Here is an 18,608-nt window from a genome sequence, read left to right on the forward strand (position 1 = left end):
TAGGGAGAGGAGCCGTGCAAGAACGCGGGGATATAGCAAGTAAGCAGCAAGATTCTCTCTTGTTGACCGACTACAACAAGCTCGCGACTCTAATAGAAACAAACGGTAAGCTCTCCTCTGTTCTATTTGCTTGCAATGCTATACCTATCAAAGTTGGCGAACGCTTCTGTAACCTTAGACTCGTTACGCTGTTCGACTGAACTCGTTGGCTCCGCGTCCACCGAAAGTAGGTTACCTTCGTCACCGTCAGCATTTGGTACTCTCTCGATAGCTTCTCTCGTTCACTTCAAGCCTTTGGTGTAATGACCCGTAAGCCCTTCAGAAATAAAAACATCAAAAAAAGAAATGGTTGCGGGAACCGACGGTGACGAAGGTAACCGGGCCGATGCGGCCGGTTACCGGGAACCGCAAGGTTGCAAGGTTCCCAGGAAACGACGTTCCCTTTGTAAAGTCGACCTTTTGATAACTAATTAGAGTTGACATGAAATGGATCACGGAAGAAGACGTATCTGATGAATGAATGATTCAATCCCCTCCCACCCACACGGGTTCTTCGATTCTATTGAAGGGGTTCCCCTTCTTCTATGTGAGGTGGGGCGTACGTCAGAGCGGAACCTATCTCGAACGCGGAGCGCCGGCTCCGGCCGCCGATACAGTTACCATGCTTACCAGCTCTGACCATTGCCGCCTATAGATATGGGGGGTAGGCGAAGGTAGCTTGCTTCTCTTCTCCTAGGCTACCAGCACATGTGACTCGGGAAGAAAAGGCAGCGAGCGGTTCTTCGCTTAGTAGAGCTACCGGCCGCCGGACGACGACCGCTTCTTGTTCTCGCCCAGCCGCTTCTTTTGATTTGATTATTATTTCCTAGACTCAAGAAGAAGCTCCTGAATCAGCGCGGGGCCAAATCAGCTGCAGGAGAACTGTACTAACCTGCCGCCGGTGACTTTCTCAGGGCGTAGCAGGAGAAGAAAGAAGGTCCGGGTCAAATTTCTAATGAAGCGAAGGTCCCCCTTACTCCCTATTCTCTCTTAAAGCTTTATAAAGCTCTAAGAGAAAGGGTTGGTTAAGAACTATTGACTGTAAACCATAGCTGTTACAGTCACTCAATGGAAATGTTCGCCTTTGGAATGAAGATGGATGAGCAGGCACTTTCACCTGGAACTGATGAAATTCGGGGGAAACATGGAACCGGTCACTATACTGGGGGGGCGAGACATGACCGCGACTTAAGATTCAAGTACCGTTGAAAAGACCAAAGGAACGGGGGGAATGACTACCTGTAATAAAGCACAGGCTAATACGAGCCGACCAGAAGAAGCAAGGCTTAGATTACCAGATCCTGGACACAATCTTCCTAGAAATGGAGAGCCCCTTGCCTCGCCTTTTCTAGCCTCTCCTTCTTGCTTACCCTAGCTCTTGTCTTAGTGACTCTTCCTCTTTTCTAGGTTTTTTTCTGGTGAAAACGGTCGATTTTTCATTTGCCAATGAATTGGATCCGCCCCGATTTGATCAATAATGGGATTCTTGGCTAGAAGAAAGGTTCTGTGACATGGACGCCCTGCCCAACTAACTCGGTCGGTTGGCCCACCTAACAGATGATGAGATTCTCGATCGATTTGATCGAATTTGGAAAAGTCTTTCTCACTATTCATTCTATTCGAGATAGGGGGGAGCTTTCGATCAAGATGTTCTCGCCTCCCCTGTTCGGGCTCTCGCTCGAATCGGAACCTTTATGCGTTGGTAGGCTTTCGACTCAATCTAATAGCCTACCTATCGGGCGCCAATAAAAGAGAAAGTTTTCGCATGGGCTCATCATCTGATGCAGAACGGATTTCATAACCACCATCCATCACCAATCACATTCCACATCCCACTTCAAACTTTTCGATTCCTCGGGGGGACTCCTCTATTCTATTTCGAGAAAGGCAGTCCAGCTTCAAAGGCAGGTGAGCCGGGTCAGGAAGGAGTTTGACTGCTGGGATGGGATCGGATCCATCCTACTCGAAGCACTCCACCACGAATAAGAGTATTCGGGTTGGATAGGCAGTCGAGATAGGAACTCCTATCTGTAGGGCGGGCTTTCAAGACAGAGATGCACTACTCCATCTGGAAAGAGCTTTCCCTCGTGGAGAAAGAGAAGAACACCTTATTTAAAGGTAAGGCCGGAGTCAAAAATCAATAGACAAAATCCCTTCCCGGCCGACGGGACTCTACGTCTGGGTCTTATTCCATCTCAAACTCGGATTAGGAAGAGTGCCCTTGAACTACAGATCAATCATAATACACAATACCAAAAAATCAATCGATTCTCCTGCCGGCGAGAAAGAAACCTTCCGGGCCAAAGATGATTGATGTTTTCATTCGAGAAAGACACTCCTGGCTTAACTCAAAAATAGGTCGCTCATTTGCTCCTATGGCCTATCTTGCGGCAAGGCCAGGCCCCCTATGGAAAGTCCGGGTTTCAAGCCCTAAACGGCCTTCAGGTCCACCCGCCTACTCAAGAAATCCGAGACCTGTTGCAAGGGGGGTGAGCCGCTCCAAGTCGAATCCTAACTCAATTCTATACATCATAAAGACGAAAAAGACCCTTTGCCACTTCCTTTTTTCGTTGCTTCAAAGGCGTCCTATTATTCCCTTCCTTCATTTACGCAAATAAAGCAGCCGAAGAATGGGAATGCTAGACTCTACCAAGTAAAGCAACTCCAACAGGAACTGGCTCGCAAACTCTTCCTGCTTAGGAATACAACCACAACCCACAACCTATGGCAACTCCCAATGGCTTACTTACTCCAGCATTGCCTTAACTTGCTTGTTAGCCTTAGGGACTCTAACTCCTAGAAGTCGAACTCGCTCGCTTACCTGATTGCTTTCCAGACAGGAATTTACCTATCAGTGGGAGAGGGGAAAGGCCTGGAGAAGAGAATGCCACTATAAGAGAGAGTCTCTCGGGTGTAAAAAGTATCTGCCGAATCCGAATCTAATAAGGGAAAGGATATTCTGATTTTCTCTTACCCTCCGGTGAATGAACTCAAGCTTAAGTGTTACCGGTCTATGAACTGATACAGATTCATTGAAATAGCATATATAGAATGAAGGACTGATACCGAAGGAATGAGTCACAAACAATTGAAAAGAAATAGCAACTATTTAATTAACTACGGAGTACAGACAGATTGAACGGAACATTGAATTGATTTTATTCTATAACAACTTTTATGAATCATGAAATCCTAGAATGGCACCTTATATCTCTGCAAAACGTAAAGGTATTCATATGAGAAATCTTACTAGAACTGCTCGTTTTTTATCAGAAGCTTGTGATTTAGTTTTTGATGCAGCAAGTAGGGGCAAACAATTCTTAATTGTTGGTACCAAAAATAAAGCAGCGGATTCAGTAGCCCGGGCTGCAACAAGGGCTCGGTGTCATTATGTTAATAAAAAATGGCTCGGGGGGATGTTAACAAATTGGTCTACTACAGAAACGAGACTTCATAAGTTCAGGGACTTGAGAACGGAACAAAAGACGGGGGGACTCAACCGTCTTCCGAAAAGGGATGCCGCTATGTTGAAGAGACAATTATCTCACTTGCAAACATATCTGGGCGGGATGAAATATATGACGGGGTTACCCGATATTGTAATAATCGTTGATCAGCAAGAAGAATATCGGGCTCTTCAAGGTAAGCAAAGCTTTACTAACCAAATACCGAATAGAAGCAAACAAATTCCCCCAGTGAGGGCACTCTGGTTCGAAAGGGGCCGCTCTCTAGCTAGGATCTTATTTGCTATGTCCTCATTCCATCGGTGGAGAATTTTCTGCCGAGATCACTCGTCGGTTAATCTATTTATGATGAGCTAACTGACTGAAACCTTTCGTCGGGAAAATCGTATTGAAAAAGAATACCTTTTTCTTTCTTAAAGAAGACTGAGTGAGTCCTAAAGCCGAAAGACGAAGGCTGAAGCAAGGATAGCAGCTAAAGAAAGAGAAAAGAAACGAGAGACATTTATAAAATCAGACTGCTAATAAGAAAAGAAATACAGTAAGGAAACTAAGGCGGCCTAAGCCAAACGTACGAAGGAGCAAGCGGAGGCCCCCGTTCGAGACACTAACCATGTAAAAAAATGATGGGTGGAATGGCGCGGCGCTGTAGGAACCGGTCGGATTCGAACCGACGAATAGAAGTTTTGCAGACTTATGCCTTAGCCACTTGGCTACGGTTCCCTATCAATTCCATGTCTTTCTCCCTTGTCCGACTTTGCTTCACAGGGTGAGACCTGGAATAACAGATGCCGGAATGCTTTGGGAGGAAGGGCACAACATAGGTGGAGATGGATTTGAATAAAAACTCTCTAAAACGTCGAGAATCTAAGAGTTCTCCCTACCTGGGCGACAGTATAAAGAAGCATTTAGGGATTTGTTCATGATCCATGATTACAAAGTGGATCAAGCCTCTGAAACCGGACTCTTTCTTCCCTCTCGATTCCATCCATATCCCGCCTTCAATCAGAATGATCTGGAATTCCTTTCCAATTCCGTATATCAACTAATGGGGACAGCAGGAAGGAAGAAAGAAATAACCCCGCTTACTTACTTTTTTCTCTCCATCTCCAGAAAAAAAGCTTTTTGTGCTCGGGAATGAACTCCAAGACGTGTATCATCCTTTCCTTTAGAGTTATTATTAATATTAGGCTCACCCTTATTATTAATACTCACCCTAAAAAAAGGGGACAAAGAGAGTATAGTCAGTCAAATGTAGTTTGAGTTCATTCATATTCCGTCTCCTTCCTTTTTTCATGTCTATATTGCGAGTTTACAGCTCTAATCTTTTACTAGTCTTCCCCTCACATGTTAAAGGCGGTCCCCCCTAGACCTTATTCCGTCCAAGCTCTCATAGCATTCGTCTTTCTTCCTTCTCTGCTGCACATCTGTATTCTGCTTTATAGAGATCTTGGCTTTATGGTTTTTTGTTTGGTCAGGGGAGAAAGAGTGACGGAAACCAAGCATGGTTTAAGCGAAAATCAATACACATTCAAGGAGTTGTACACGAGTTTGGTAAAGCATTCACCTGTCGGTTGTACATCGACCTGTCGGGAAACTCGAAACTCTCCCGCAAGCGTCCTTCTTAGGTCGGCATTTGGCTTTGGCCTTGCTTGTTCGGTTTTGGCTCATTCTTTTGATTGCCATGTCTGCTCCGTCTGCTGGTATAACATAGATGTCTTCTCTGGCAATAGCCAATCAAGAAGCCAAAGCAGGAGCCAAGCCAGCACACCGGGCGAGGAATCCCTTACTTGTTCGGCTGGCGGATGCAGTATAGTACGAGAATGTATAAGCCAAGTTCGGTACACCAAGCCGTTACACAAATCTCTTTGTTTCAAATAGGTTATCCCATATCCATATCAGCCGGCCAATCAACAAAGATCTGAAGAATGACCGACCCGTTTTTGAGCCTACGAAAGGAAATTCCATTAGAACATATAACAAAGGCGTGAATGGGAGAATACGATAGATACCATAAGGAGGAATTCCTCGTTCTTCATGACTACCCGAAGGAGGAGGTATATGGCAATAGCCAAGTTTACGATAATAGGACAAAGGTCTATATTCAAGTCAGAAATCAAGGTAGCAAGCCTATTTGAAGAGAGTTGTTACACGAGCAAGCTAAGTCCATTAGAGTGAATTTATTTGAGCGCCATGTGAAAGCAATATCATGAACGTACGAGAGGAAATGAACATGCTAAAAATAGGCTTTTTTTCGACTTCAACGAGATTGACGTTATAGTAGCTCCGCGGATCCGCCCTTCGAGCGATGGTATAAGAAGAATTTGGATTCCAGAAAGCACATGAAAGAACGAAATAAAGAACATACCGGGGGCGGACTTATGCTTTTATTAAGGTTCAATACTCTTTGTGTTAGGCTTTCCCCCCCCCCTATGCTAGTTACTAACTTAGGTACCTAGCCCAGAATCCATAGAGAATATCAAAGAGAGTCAGGCTATTTCGATATGTTTTGTTCGCTCATGAAACACATCATTGTGTGCTATTTGGATAGCACTCTTGTTGTCACAAATGAGAATAGTAGGCCCAGAAAAAGTGACTCCCATATCTTGTTGTAACCATCCCAACAAAATAATCTCTGATGTAGTATCAGCAAGAGCCCTTTACTCGGCTTCTGCACTAGAGCGAGCCTGTCTCTTTCTTGCTCTTCCAATCTCGTTGAGAGTCACCGAAGAAAAAGCAAAAGCCAGTAGTGGAGCCCCTTCATCGAGATTAGTTGGCTGTAAGATCACCAGCATGAATACCTTACTTCAGCTTTAAGAGGTAGGGGTTGCCAAGCTATTCTAATAGAATAGGTCTCGACAGTAATGGCAAGGTTTCCAGAATAGTCAAGCTTTTAGATATCTCAAAATACGTTTATCAGCTACTAAATGAGAAACCCGAGGAGACTGTATAAACTTGTCTACAAGTCCAACAGCAAACGAAATCTCTGGGCGAGTCAGAGTAAAGTACTGGAGACCACCCACCATACATACTCCTATAGGCCGATGGATCTGATAGCAGCTCACCATCATGAGAATACAGCTTGGCATTAAGCTGGAGTCACACAGGGCAACCTGTGAAGCATTCCATGGCGGCTTAGAAGATCCATGGCGTACTTCTGCTGAGTTAGATGCATAGCCGTCGACTTTCGAAACTTCAATCCCGGTTAGAGGACCAAGATCTTTCATATGAAACTGCTTGCCAAGATGTTGCTTCGTTTGATGAATAGCAGCGGAATCATTGCCGGTAATATTTTTCTTTTTCATTTTCTTATTCAAACTTCAATGGCAAGGATGGATATACCTGAAGCGCTTGACAAAAAAATCTGGTGTGATCCAGCTGAACTACTATCTAATGTTAGTAGTGCTGTGCTGAATTTTTCAAAGCCTCTTTGAGTTGAGTCCATAGAGAGCCTTTGAAAGCTTACACAAATAGTCTGGATGAATAGAGTCTTCATAACCGGGGGGGGTTGGCCTCGACCTCTTCTTTGAGATCTCCGTGAAGGAAAGCTTGATTGACGTCTAACTGGGATGAAAGTTGGGTCCGTGCTGAATGTAAGCGGGTGCGAATGGTACCATTTAGAGCAACTGGACTGAAGGTGACGTCTCGGCATAATAAAGACCATACTCTTTTTCATAGCCTTGAGCAAGCAGGCGAGCTTTCTTACTCGTGAGAAAATTTGCTACAGTTTGTACCTCTATATAAAAAACCATCTTACTTGTATTTGATCTTGTAAGCCCACCTTGACCCAACAATGTTTTTGTCAGATGGTGGAAAGACAAGATCCCAGGTCTCATTCTTTTGAAGAGCATCCTTATTCTTGTTTGTAATTTAAGTATAACCTCGTTTCCAATTCTCATCAGATTTCGCTTTCAAAATCGAACTAATTCATGGAATGTTTCCTGCTTCATTTAACACATGATTTTTTAGATTTTTGAAAGACTTGTGCTCAAGCTCGATAGGTAAGAAAAAGTAGGAACCATAGGAGAAAAATCTCTCAATCAATAGGAGTGTGGATCTTCTGAGATTTGGAGAAGGATATAAGGGGCCCTGAGACTCAGGAGCTTCAGACAATTGATTGGATACCAGCATTCACTTGCTTATCGTAGAGGCTGTCAGTCTGAGAATGGGCTGTGACGTGGACTGGTCATGCCTGAGCATGGGCTGCTGAAAATCCGAAGATGAATGCTGCTGTAACGTGTCACTCCAGGTTGCTGCTGCTGAGACGCGGAGGACCGCTGTAGAGCCCCCTATGTTGGTTGTGGTTGGGGCTGAGGTGTGGAGGACATGGACTGCAGCAACGTCTGACCACACTGCCGGAACGTGGGCTGCTGTAACAGCTGAAATTCATGAATGGCTTTCAGCTGCTGCTGCTCGACGATTCTCCCCCTAAATTGGATTGGAGCCGAATCCGAAAATCCTAGAATAGAAGAGAAAAATCGACTTTCATCAAAAATCAAACAAAACTGCCCTTTATGTTACTATATCCAACGATTTTCTTTTGAGATTGTTTGTTTGTGAAGCATCAATATGAGGAAAACAGAGACATCCAAAGGCTTTGAAATAGGAATAGTCTGGAATCTTTTGAAAAAGCTTTTGATGAGGGGAGTCACCAGCAATAGTCGACGATGGCAATCAGTAATTAATATGCACTGCTTTATGAAACGCTTCGGCCCATAGGTACTGAGGAACTTTGCTTGCATCAGTTTTTAGCAGTCTAAGTGATGTGCCTTTGTTTAAGGGGGGCAAGCAAGCCACTGATCATTAACTCAATCGAAACTTGTTCCATTGCACTTATGGAACTACTTATCACCTACTAAATCTCTTTACGTTCCCCAGAAAAAGCACAATGCAACTTTGCTGAAAGATGAATGCGGTATAAATTGGGGGTGGTGTTTATGGCGCACGGAGTGACAGTGACTCGCGCAAGTCGAGTGAGAAGGAGGACTTTCTCTCTCTCGCCCCCCTATGACGTCTAGTAAGTAAGGCTTTGGCAGCGGAAGTAGGGAAGAAAAAACATCGAAAAAAACCCGGCTCCAGCTACCTTTAGCGGCTGTGGGGATCGCTCCCTGTGATCTCAGTCGGTTCGGCTGCGACTGAACCGTCTCTTCAACTTCTTTACCCGCGGACTTCGGAACACATTCGGTAGGCTGTGTTCCTTCGACACTCTGTTCAGCAGCCTTTTCTGGATCACCAGCCGACTCAGAACCAACTTCAGTAATTTGCTCGGCAGGAGGCTTTGACATGATCGGTGCCCCGGCCCCTATTGCGTAAGGGGGGGGACCATTCTTTCACTTCTTCAGCTTGGACTGGTAGTGAAATTCGAAGGATCGCAGCCAAAGGAGGGATGAAAGCAGCCTGCTGTAAGCCGGAAGTGACTCGGGAGGAGAAGGAGGAGCGTCGGGATTCTAGTTGCCCCTCATCCCATGACGAAGTGCGGAGATCATTTCTTTGTCGGACGAAATCGATTCGACCGGTTGCTCGGCAGCTTTTCCTTTCTCCTTATCCTTGGGGTCCGCTGGAGCTTCTTTCGCCTTCGTCTTCGGTTCGGTATTGCAAAGAAAAGCAAAGTTCAGGCAAGAAAGAATGAAATACGAATGGATTGCATTCGAAAATCAGTATACCAGTAACAATTCTAAAGAAAGCCTGAACTGGCCTCCCGAAAGTTGTCTCAAGAGAGTCCTTTACGGCCCTCTCATACATAGCCATCTCTTCCTCGACTTTTTTTTTGAGAATGGCGGTATTCGTGCTGTGCTTCCGAAGGGAAGAGACTCGCGATGTAGCTATCGGCAACTTCTTCAGGTAGATCGTCGCCGGGATCATCTCCAATCTGGGCCTCGCCTCTCTTTCCTCCCTCAAGAGGTTTTGATTCCCGGCCTTTGTTTGGCCGGCCTTCACAAACAAACCACCTTCTGCCCGACCGTTTCTTCGAGGCAGCCTGCTCTTGCTCAGGTGCCTTGAGTGCTGCGGATGGTGCTCGTGATGCTGGCGATTCCTGTGTAGCCGGTGGAGCTGAAGCTGTAAACTCTGATGCTGCCGTTTCGGCTTACGACTCTTGAACGCAGATGTGAGCGAGCCGGTTGAGTTTGGCGGGCCCTCATACTTCGAGTCACCATCCGTTGAGCCGAGAACGGTGCTGAAGAAATGATGGGACTGATTCTTTCCTCCCTGATGGGGGATGCATGCTGGCTGACGGGTGCTGAACCTCCCTTTTGGTCCGGGTTTGCCCCTTTTTCGTAAGGCTGGGCTGGTGACCTTTCCGATGTTGCGATGATCTGGGTGGCTGCCCCTGCTCGGGAATGGGTCCATATGTGGGTTCAGGAGAAGGAGGACTTCGACTCCCAACTCTTTCTTGATCAGGGAGTTGCTGCCCAAAATCGAATGACTTGTTGATTCCTTGCGAGAAGTAAGAAAACGTCAGTTGATGCCACCATCGGACATACTCCAAGACCATCTTGCCCTCTCTGCCATCCGGCATTATCACGAAAGGAGCCCCGGTGCCCTTTCTCATCATATGTGCCCAGTACCCCGCCAGTTCCGAAAGGTTAAAGATGACGCGCTTGATTGACGTCGTGACCGGGTGCCGGAATTCATTAGTCAAAACCAAATTGTCTTGCAGGGGGGGATTTTACGGTTCTGCCCGAAGCACGTACGTTGCCCTGCCGTAACGTCAGAATGCCGCATCGCATGGGGATCAGATCAGATACTATCTTTGATGCATTTTCACAACAGCAATAAGTAGCAAGGGCCCTTTTCATCGACCTTGTCGACCAATCATACAAGATTTAGGGCATCTCTTAAATACCATGCTTGTAGGGCCGCCACGTGAAGCTCATCGGATGACAAATAAAGAGCCTGGCTATCTTCGCATCGAACTTCCCGGCTTCAATGTTCTCAATTGCAAGCATCTCCGGGGCATAATCTTTCCGCTTTCCCAGGTGCGGAAGCGGCAATCTCATATACAGCTTAGGAAAATACCGGTCTAGCCATGCATAGAAGTAGTGGACCGGGAATTCCGCATTGCACTGGCCTGGACCCTCTTTCTCTTGGGCAACAGCGCCCAAACCGTAATAAATGCTGGCAAGGACGGCCGGCCGGAGCTATGGCTACTCTCTTTCCCTGCACCAAGAACCCGGCCATGACGAATGTTTCCGGGCGAATGACGTTGGACGTTGCTGCGGTTGTTCGGAAGGACAAAGCGGCTCAACCAGAGAGCCAAGAATGCGGCTAAGTCGTCTCACTTGAGAATTCCGGAGTCGGGCTTCGCAGCAGCAAGGACTTCTTCTTCTCCAGCATATTATGCCGCTGGACTTGTGGTAGAATGGAAGTAGGCCGTCTCTGACATACCTTTCTTCTTGGCTCTATTAGGCTGTGGGGCCTGTCTCTCAATTGAACCCATACGTGATGGTAAACTTTTGTATATGGATTACGAAGCGCCAAGCGTTGGTACTTCGCGAAGAGTTCCCGGGCACACTCCGAATGGTACTTCTCTTTCGAAATCTCGTCGAAGCCGTACAACTCTTCATTCCAAGGAGTGTACTCGTCGTAAACTTGGCCATAAATAGGAAGGCCGGCGATTTTCTTCAGGTCCCACAAGGTTTTTTTCTTCCAATTTCGGGTATTCGTCACCCAGCTCCACTACTCACAAGCCCCCCTAACAATAAATGTTTGCGTCCCTATGGTAAGACTCTTGCGCGACTCGGACAGCACCATAAATGCCAGCGTTATCCAAAGTCTCCCGATGAAACGAGAGAGATAGAATCTGCTTCGTCCATTCTGGGAGGCCGACGATATAAGACGGAGATCACCTAGTGCGGAAGTGCCCGTCCCATTGAACTTGCCCGCTCCAAATTCGGCTTCTGAGAGTGGGGAACCCAGTCCTATCCCAATGTAGTTGCTCGAGGTTGACGCAAGTCAACTTTGTCGTAATTGGTGGATTCATATGTCTTCATCCTTTTTTTTTTTGCTTTCTTCCCCTTGTTTATTTGTGAAAGCTAGGCTTCCAGGTGGTATGAAAGAAAGATTCACACAAGAAAAGTGATCACAACAATCTCCCTTTAGGGTCTTTATTAAGATGGTGGTGGGTTACACACTCCTGGGAAGTCTCTCGGCTTTCTCGAACATAACACCATAGGAGAAGACATTTGATTCTAAGACTTTTGAGTACCGGGAGATCTTTACATTTTTAAAGAGAATAAAATGAGAAGAAGAATAGGGAAGAAGATGCAAGAATTCCGGTCTTCGAGGCCTTGCTCCCTTGTCTTTGTCCTTTGGGTTCTTGGGGACTGAATCTCCTCCTTATCCTACTGAGAGCTTCTCTTTCTTTCTCCTTCAAGCACTTGAGTGCCTCCTCAAAGCTCCAAGTGTGAAGTCGTTTGTAAAAAACTTGTGCGCATGTATATGTGAGGTTTCTATATCCTATTTATAGCCTTCGTATTTCTTTGAGAGAGTGGAGATCGGATTTCTCTTCCAATCTCCCTTAGGACCCATGGCTTCGTGCCAAGTATCATAGGGGACCCCGGATTCGAATACTCTTCTTTCTTTTGAGATCTTATCACTGTTTTTTTGGCTAATGGCCTCTTGCCACGTGGCAAGTAGGTCTCTCGAGCCTTTCTTAAATGAAAGGATAAGTACCAAGAGGTATTGTTCAAACGCACTTCTAAAATGGGGCTGCAGGGTTAAACAACCCGAACCGCTGTCTCGTCAAATCCCTTCACTGTTGGGTTTATAAAGAAGCCCTTTGATTATTATTATATTAATAGATAGGTGGCTTTGTTTTTTCGGGTACTTATTTTATATAACAAAACAAAATTTCCTGTAAATTCTTAGGTCTTTTTTTGAATACCCACTCATTTTCAATGCCAACACTCTTCCATAACTTTATGAGATCCACTTCTAACAAAGCCTGAATAAACCCTAAAGAAAAACCATCGTATTTCTTTTTTTTTTGATTATTAGTAAGATCTCCTCTAGATTGAACACCGCTTCTTCAATCTCTTCTTTAGAAAAAGGGGTTGATCCGAACATTTGTCTCTGATTTCCAAGGACAAGCACGAAAAAGTCACCCAAAACGGCATCGTCAATGGCGCCAATCCAATTTATATAACTTCTTGAAAGACTCGATTCAAAAATGCTCCATACCCTCACGGTACTACTCATTCTCGTTCGATAGGAATTTGATTAGGGAGCTTGGAATGCCATCTAGCAATCATAGTACGATAGAGACAAGCGTTTGACTAACTTCTGTTAAACCAAGATATTCTTGACCTTTGCTTTCATTAGCTTTCTTCCTGGGACAATCAGTTTAGCCATTCCTATGTCCGGTAGGATTCTTCCTCTTCAAACAAAGGAAGAAACTCTTCTTTATGATCCAACTCCCCCTTCCAAATTGTCTTGAGCCCTAGCACCACCCTTATTGCCAAAATCTCCCTAGAATCCTGAGGTTCTATCAACCACTCACCTCCTATCCTACTCCTCCACCCTCACCTAAAATCAGCCAAAGTCAGCCTTAGCCATGGAATCCAAGAGCTTGTGAGGTACCTTCCTTAGGTTCTTTTACCTCTCTTTCCCATCAAGCCTCTTCAAGGAAGCTAGCTCAAGACCCTCTGGCGGATCAAGACGACTGACTGACCAAAGGGGGCGAAAGGATGGATCACCTGCCGATCTGTGATCAAACAAAACTATACCTGAAGAATGGGATACAGATTGACCAGCACAAAAGCCATCTCTATCAATCTACGCTCATTGATGAGACGGCGACATAGAAAAGAAAGTCTACCGATTGTCACCCCCCCCCTTTTTTTTCACTTAAAAGTCAAAAAGAGAGACAAACTTGGGAAGTTTAATAGGGTGGGATCGAGGATGGAATCGAATAGCGAATGCACTTGCGGTTAAGACAGGTCCTGCATCTCCTACCTAATGCAATTGACCGACCCGGCATCTCTTTCGTTCAATAATGCCTTCGCTTCCAGACGCTATTTACCAATAAGAATAGGAAAAAGACACTACTTGAATTGAAGAAGCTCAACCTTGAAAAAGAAAGGTGGTAGGCCGACGTTGAACGCTTCAACTTGGCCACTGAAGAAGGCGAAGACTGGGCAAAGACTAGGCCCACTTACTGCTTACTGCCATGCCATGGTTTAAGCTTTAGGCTCCATAGACGGAACTTTTTTTTAGGTATTAGGGAGGGGGGGACACTACTCAGCACCTAAGGTGGGGTTCAATGCCTAACAAAAACGGCCAAAAGAAAAAAAAGAGATGTGGAAAGAACGCATGCATGGAGATTTCGTCTGTCGGAGGTTCGAGAATCTATGAAAGGACATCTAAGGCTAAGTAAGGAAGAATGAAAGGAAGTCCATTACTGAGAAAAGTGGTGATCTCGTCTTGCTTGCTGGGAGAGAGGAAGCTTCCGGACCACCTTTTCCAGCCAGATAGCGAGCGATCACTCAGCAATGAACACTAAGAGAAAGCGGCCGGGAATGAGTACCTATCCCTTACGGGAATCGAACCCGTGTCTTCGACATGAAAAGACGATGTCCTAACCACTGGACGAAAGGGACCAAAAAGCCATTCTTCATATACCGCTCCGTGGGCTCCGAGAATAGAAGTGGTTCGTTTTGTTTCTATACGCAATTCGACGATTTCGTTTGTGTTTATGTTGGCGATTTCTGATGTGAATTCGGCGGGTCGTCCCCCCTTCCTACGGGTTCCCCCACCGACCCAGTGACACACCAACCACGCCCCTTCCCTTTCTCCGATCATAAAGCCCCCTGATCCCTTTCTTTGTCTTTCATCCTCCCTGCTGTTCATCCTATACAAATAGTTAAGTGAGGCCCCGTTCTTTCTAATTCAAAAAAGAAAAGAGGGGCGAAGCAGCTCGACCGATAGGGAGAGGAATCGAGGCATGATCAGGGGCGGGATTTGACTCTTCAATGGTACCAGCACGGGCCCTTTCTCGATATGGGTAATCCTTAGTATACTAGAAAACTTAGTGGGTCTGAAGGCAAGACCAAACGAGTTAACCCAGGTACGACCCACAATCTCGGACAGGACACGGCCTATTCTATTGGCTTAAAAGCCAGTGAAATTTATGTATTACAAAGGTGTTCTTGCGCCTCATCTTGTCCTTGTTCATCTGAGTAGGTGCTCAAATCAGCATCATTTGCCACCAAATCATCGTAGAAGCAAGCTACTCTAACCGATCGGTACTCGGCTCCCTTTCTTCGCAGCTTGGGGGATGGAGGAGAGTTAACTATTCGGATATTCATACCCTTTCTTTTTCCTGTCTCAGCCAGAATGCTAGTGGAGAATCTCTCCCTGGCCTTTCAACTTAGCAATCACAGAATTCAGGGGAAGGCTCGTGCCCTGCCGTAGGAGAAAGAAGGTCCTCGCTCAAGACTTCAGGTTCACAATCTAGTGATAGTTGTCACTCTCCTCAAGTGGGTTAGAGAAAGCAAATCCCTTGTTAAGTTAACGATTGATGCGCGTAAATCTTGTTATGGTGTCAATTCGAGAAGAATCAGTTCTCCCGGTCCAGCTAGAGCAATAGGGGTTTTCTTAGACATAAGCAAGAATGATGCTGACCAAAATGTCCATGAGCTTGTTTCTTTCTATTTCTTAAGCGCTAACGACTACGTTGTTCCACCGCGTGATTCTACTACGTTTCTTTCATTCCGGTTCATTTCCTATCTCTATCAAAGGGCTTTGTGGTCCTTCTTTTAGTAGTATTTATTAGTATACGGTAAGGCGCTGTAGTAATTCAGGCACAGGAAGAGCCGAAACTTTGAATATTGGATGCTGATCCGGCAAAAAGCTTGTGGTGCGAATGGAACGGGTCAATTTGACTTGTTTCTTCTGACCGGATTGGGAAGATTTCGTTTTCGTCTCCTGGTGAATGGTAATACAAAAAGAACAAGACTTAGAGGGCTTGATGCCCCGAGAAAACGAAAAGGGGACCAGCAACCCAACCTCTCTGGGACAAAGAACATCAACACCATTTCCGATAGCCATTCCCGGATGGGCAAACTCTCCCTTTCCCATCTCACAAGGCAAGTCTATTGAATGGAGTTAGAATGATAGCTATTAAAAGCATCGTTAAGAGTTCTGCCTTATAGGGAGTAGTTCTCATAAGATGACTCTGAATCTTGGCTAGGAGGTGACTCTTTTTAGGCAGTCTACTTACTTCAGTTAATACCATTTTACAGTGACTCTTTTCCTTTCGCAGTCAGTTCAGTTTAGGCTTAGGCTTATGCCAGTGTGTGATTGTGATTAGGTAAGCGCACTTATGAAAGTGGAGGGATTCCCTTTCTCTAAGAAAAGATAGAAATGATAGATATCCTTTGTTTGCCTGTGGGATAGGGCTTCCTTATTTTCTTTTCTGATGACTGCATTGTTCTAAGGTTTGTTTATGAGTTGGTTGGTTTGGCTCTCTGTTCTGTGGTGTGAGAGTCTATTTGAACTGGTTGTTCAATGTTCTTCGTTCAGTTTGCTGTCTTGAATCTTCTTTTCCGTCTCGCTTTCTCTCTCTCAGAGGTGGCACCTCCCCACTATATTCTTTTAGGACTGGTGCAGCCTTCGATGAGCGCTATACTTTCATAGTTATAGGATAGAGGTCAAGTAGTAGCATTGGTTCACGCCCACTGCCAATCAATCTATCAATCGGAATAAAGGAAGGCCTGATCAAAGGCACTGCTTCGTCTACCTTGTCTTCTTGAAACTTAGCCACCTCCATTTGAAGCAACTTCGGTAAGCATTCAACATGCGATAGGGGAAAGGATAGGCCTATGAATTCACTTTCTCAGTTGGGACCTTTGCTATTTTCGCTATTCTGAACGACGTATGGGATTCCCCATGCACGCACCATGCTCAATCTTCACTTTGAACTTTGTCTTGTTGGTGTGATTCAGTCTATCAGCTTAGGTGCCTTTAGCGAAGACCAAGGAGAATTTGAGAAGAATAGGCATATGCAAGTACAAGAACAGGGACAGGGCTACCAGAGGGCTCATTTCCATACATCTGAGATAAGAAAGAGAAGATACCCTCAAAAAGAGGAGAATCCGAGCCGAGAACTTCTTACCTTACAAGAAGTGCAAGGAAGGGAATGCGCCTATATAAAGTGTTGTGAAGACTGGTTACCACTAGATGATCCATTACTCCTCAGAACAACTAGCTCACTCACGGAACACATACGTCATTCACGATGATGTAAATGCGCTTCTCTTTGTTAGAATCAGCTCCTAGTTCTTTAGTAGCAGTCGGCTAAGGTTCAATGCTTTTTCTTCTGTCTTATCTTTCGTAGATCGTAAATCGACTTTCTGTTCTTTCAAGGCTAGTTCCATTCTCTTTTAGTGTGATTGGTCTAATCAAAGCAGTTTTCTTACACCTCTCCTTTAGCCTTTCGCTTTCTGCTTGGCTTGCTCTTTGAAGCAAAAGGACGAAGAAGAGCAGCACCCTAATTCCTATGTTAGGGCCTTCGTTCCCTGGTCATATCTCTTTCTTTTTGTGAAATAAGAACGTATAACCATCTACTCCCAACGCACATACCCTAGTCTGGTGACTTGTAAAGTAAGTTCCCCTACCTCGGACTATCTCAGGAAAGAGTTGGGAATTCAAATACCTACATCCGATCTAATGGCACCTTTCGCCCTTAGGTTTCCCCCCTCGGTGATTCTCTTTCCCTTCGCTCTGCCTACTGGGACTAGCCTTTTGAAGACTGAATTGTCATCTTTCCTTAAGTTAGAAAGTGAAGAAAATCGCCTTATTCCTTGTAATTGTAAGGCTCCCTTCTTTTGGTATTGGGTCAATCAGTCCCGCCATTCCTCAACAACAGGAGCTTTTGATCGGCATCCTACTAAGAGATAACGTCTTTTCATTATCTACTGCCGATAAATCCATGGCATCTGTCTTGTACGTTGGGTACGCTAATGCTTCTACTTCTGCTTATGCCACTGAGGAAGTAGTTCTTCTTATGGCAACAGACTTGGATCAAGAAGACAGGGGATGCCCATACGCTGCAAGTAGTACCATTCAATCAGTCAATTAGTTTCTTTTCTCATCTTTCTTGCTTGTTGGTTGAAGAAAGCTTGCCCCGCTCTAGCTACCTACTGGGTTCTAACTGCAAAGCTTACTGGTTTTCTTTTTCAATAGGGATCGGGAATGCCAATTGAAAAGAGTCTTTCCCACAACCAACACTAGAGGATAGGGGTCGGGCCTAGATAAGAATGTTTGTTTCTTCAAAGCTTGAAGGCTTTCTATCTCCTTCCTTACGAATGACTTTCTGGATTAGACGGCTTCAGCTGGTGTTCTCTCTTGGGGAGCTAGTGGGTACTTAAGCGACTGCTTGTCTTAGTGTCTGGAGTTCCTTTCTCTCGGTGTAGTGGCCAGAAACTTTTTGTTATGGGGGGACCCTGGTTCTCAATCAAAAGAAAGAGCCCTAACCTTGAGTCTTTTTGCGAGGGAAGATTTGAAAGACAAGATGTTTTTAGTGGTGTTGGAGGGGCTTGTTTTCTGGCAAATATTTTGATTAGTTGCGGCTAGTTGACTTTTCCTTCCTTTCGTACCCCACGGAGCGGGAAGCCCGGGGCGAAGAATGGAGAGTTTATTAAAAATCCGCACTCAATTCACTACGTTTGCTGCCTATGATCCACAAGGAGCTTTTCTTAGCTGACAGCCGGCCGGCAAAAGCTAGCAACAATACTCAAACTTCAGGCTTTGGCCGCTTAAGGTGTTGGAGGTTCCTAAGCCTCAATCAAAGAAAAGATGAAATAGCTTACTCAATCATAAGGTGAGATAGGCACATTAATAATTTAGTTACTTTAAAGCTATCGTGGCCTCGTCGCTTAAGATTCTAGATAAACTGAATCCGTTAGTTCGGGGGAAAGAGATTCTGTTGGTTAGGCGTCTGCGTCTCTATCTTCGGATCTTTCTTCATACGTTGGAACTACAGCCTCTGCCCTCCAGCACAAATTCTTAAGCTTGATCGGTGTCATAACCTGGGACCTTGCAAACACCCACTCCTCGCCCGTCGCGCGTGGTCGTCGCGTGAAGGTCTTTGTTTTTATGTGCTGCTAT

At 45.3% G+C, this 18,608-nt stretch overlaps 1 non-coding gene and 1 pseudogene across 2 annotated transcripts in view; both read right to left on the minus strand.

Annotated features, from left to right (window-relative positions):
- LOC150031535 (NADH dehydrogenase [ubiquinone] iron-sulfur protein 2-like) overlaps positions 1-18,608 on the minus strand; it is a 58,790-nt pseudogene that overhangs the window by 23,025 nt on the left and 17,157 nt on the right. Inside the window, exon 4 of the transcript XR_016525747.1 lies at positions 1-18,608. This exon is cut by the window's left edge and continues 23,025 nt beyond it; it is cut by the window's right edge and continues 11,177 nt beyond it. The product of XR_016525747.1 is annotated as an NADH dehydrogenase [ubiquinone] iron-sulfur protein 2-like (transcript).
- TRNAE-UUC (transfer RNA glutamic acid (anticodon UUC)) lies at positions 14,027-14,098 on the minus strand. Its single transcript has one exon. It is a non-coding gene; the product is annotated as a tRNA-Glu (tRNA).

The sequence above is a fragment of the Benincasa hispida genome, unplaced genomic scaffold (assembly GCF_027475165.1).
Source record: "Benincasa hispida cultivar pf3 unplaced genomic scaffold, pf3_genome.v1.1 HicScf1166, whole genome shotgun sequence".
NCBI lineage: Eukaryota > Viridiplantae > Streptophyta > Magnoliopsida > Cucurbitales > Cucurbitaceae > Benincasa > Benincasa hispida.